We start from the raw sequence: 2189 nt of genomic DNA, 5'->3' as shown, positions 1-2189 counted from the left end.
GGCTGTCCCCTGCACACCCCCTATTGGGGATGGAGCCTGCAACCTGGGCATGTGCCCTTGACTGGAATCGCACCTGGGATCCTTCAGTCCGCAGGCCGACACTCTATCCACTGAGCCAAACTGGCTAGGGCCAGAACACATTTCTTAAGTCAGAATGAATTCTGTTTCTGGAAAATTTGGACTTGAAAGTCAAGCGTTACAGAACAGACTGTGTGGACTACCAAAGGATGTTTTTTAAAATGGCTCACTGGCCTTAGCCGGTTTGGCTCAGTGGATAGAGTGTTGGCCCTTGGACTGTAGAGTCCCCGGTTTGATTACCTCGGTTGCAGGCTCTGCGCAATCAGGAGCGGGGCAGGAAGCTACAAATCGATGTCTACCTGTCTCTCTCGCTCTCTCTCCCCCTCCCTTAAACTCTCTCTAAAAGTCAATGGAAAAATATCCTCGTGAGGATTAAAATATAATAAAAAGAAAAAGGTTCACTGAATATATTTAACTATGACTAAATTATAATTTTTAAAGCATAAATTAGCCATCCTGAAGTTGTTTTACTGTGTGCTTAACCCCAAAGTCTTTTGGTGAACTGTTCTATCTTATCCTATATAATAAAAGCCTAATATGCAAATTGTCTCTCAAAGGGAGTTCGACTGCTCGCTATGACAGGTGCTGACCACCGGACGGCATAGAACATGGCCGGTGTCTGTGATGCGCTGGCAGCAGGCAGCAGGTGGCAGTGGAGGTGCTGCCGGCCCTAATGGGCCCCAACGAGAGCGGGACCACAGCGGGATGGTGGAGCAGGTGAGCAGGTGGCACCAGGCCAAGGCAGGTGTGAGCGGGCCCCAGATGGCGACCAGCGGCAGCGACAGGGGGGTGGGGGGGTTTGGAGGGGGCTGCCGCCCAGCTCCCAGGCACTGAGGGAACCTGGCAGATAACTCCGGTGGAGGGGGGTGCGTGGAGGCCCAGGGGCCCAGGTGCTGCCCAGGGCCCGGAGGTCAGCTGGGACCTGCCCTTCCATGCCAGACGCTCCTGCTTCGATCACCGGCCAGGCCTAGGGACCACACCCATGCATGAATTTCGTGCACTGGGCCTCTAGTATAAAATAATTCCTTTCCCGTCTCTTGAATGTGGCCATTACTGACAACATACAGAATTATGTTTTCAGTAATTTTCAAAACATTCATGAAGCTTTCTACACTCGGGGGAAATCTTCCTTTCAGGAATTCCAAGTTCTGCTCTCTTCCAAAGATCCAACATAACATAATTATCAGAGATTTATTTCAGGTCATTTGGCTTCAAACAATTATACAGAATCATATACGGTTTTATAATTCTAAATGGAAATCAACTTGTGACTCACCCACCTCAATCACCCAGAAAGTCTATTCAGCAAAGACCAAACAAATGCCAGGAGCTCCGCATCCAGCCCAGCAAGGAAAGTCCTGACACCGGGACAGAACACAAATAACGGCCTCCTTTGTCTCCTTCCTACCCCTTAACTGCGCCCCAAAGCGCAGTGTCCCTCAGCCAGAATCCTCGGTTGACATGCGGCGTTTAGAGATGTAGCACCTGTTGTGCCCGAACGCCATTATCAATGTACTAGCAACAACTTTGCAGCCCATACACGCCCACACTAGAGAAAGGGAGGTGTACCCTCCACCATCAGAACCCCTCGCCCACTGTCCGTGCACCCGGGGTTCGGCGAGCTGTGCAAGTCCACAGGCCACTCCATTCGGATGTCCCTGTGGAAGCCAGCGGGCTTTAATGAAGGGGGCGGGAGGGCTGCTGGCTTTGACCTCTCAGGGAGAAGAAAGGATGACCCCTCCCGCCCGCCGCAAGAGGAAGTTCCCCCCAATAATGGCTCCAAGCCGAGGCTACGTCCAGGGCCCTCCTTTCGCTCCGGGCTAGGCCAGAGCCCCTCCTTGGGCGCGGGTCCCAGACCTCTCCTCCCCAGGCTGCAGGCCCCCGTTCTCGCCGCCTCGCTGCCTCCTCCACCATCGTCCTCCGCCCCGACTCTACTCCCAGCCGAGTTGACTACTCCCCCCGGGTCCACCTACCTCAGCCGCTAGTAGCCCAGCCCCTCAGTGCGCCCAGGGGCTGCCCATCGGCTGGGAACCTCACGCTGGCGACGCTCCCTTCCCAGCCCGCCGCCTCTGCACTGCACGCAGAGCCCAAGACAGAGGGGCAGGCAGCTG

At 54.6% G+C, this 2189-nt stretch overlaps 1 protein-coding gene across 3 annotated transcripts in view; it reads right to left on the bottom strand.

Moving 5' to 3' along the window:
* The window catches only part of LOC102255685 (chromosome unknown open reading frame, human C5orf24), an 11690-nt gene extending 9507 nt beyond the window's left edge, over positions 1-2183 (bottom strand). For all 3 annotated transcript variants that reach the window (XM_005865582.2, XM_005865583.2, XM_014539143.1), the window contains exon 1: positions 2052-2183. The gene's annotated coding sequence lies outside the window, so the exon portion shown is untranslated. The remainder of the gene's footprint in view (positions 1-2051) is intronic.
* Between the last annotated feature and the right edge of the window lie 6 nt (positions 2184-2189).

The sequence above is a fragment of the Myotis brandtii genome, unplaced genomic scaffold (assembly GCF_000412655.1).
Source record: "Myotis brandtii unplaced genomic scaffold, ASM41265v1 scaffold208, whole genome shotgun sequence".
Lineage (NCBI taxonomy): Eukaryota > Metazoa > Chordata > Mammalia > Chiroptera > Vespertilionidae > Myotis > Myotis brandtii.
Note: the sequence above shows the minus strand (reverse complement) of the source record. Positions and strands in the feature narration are given on the sequence as shown.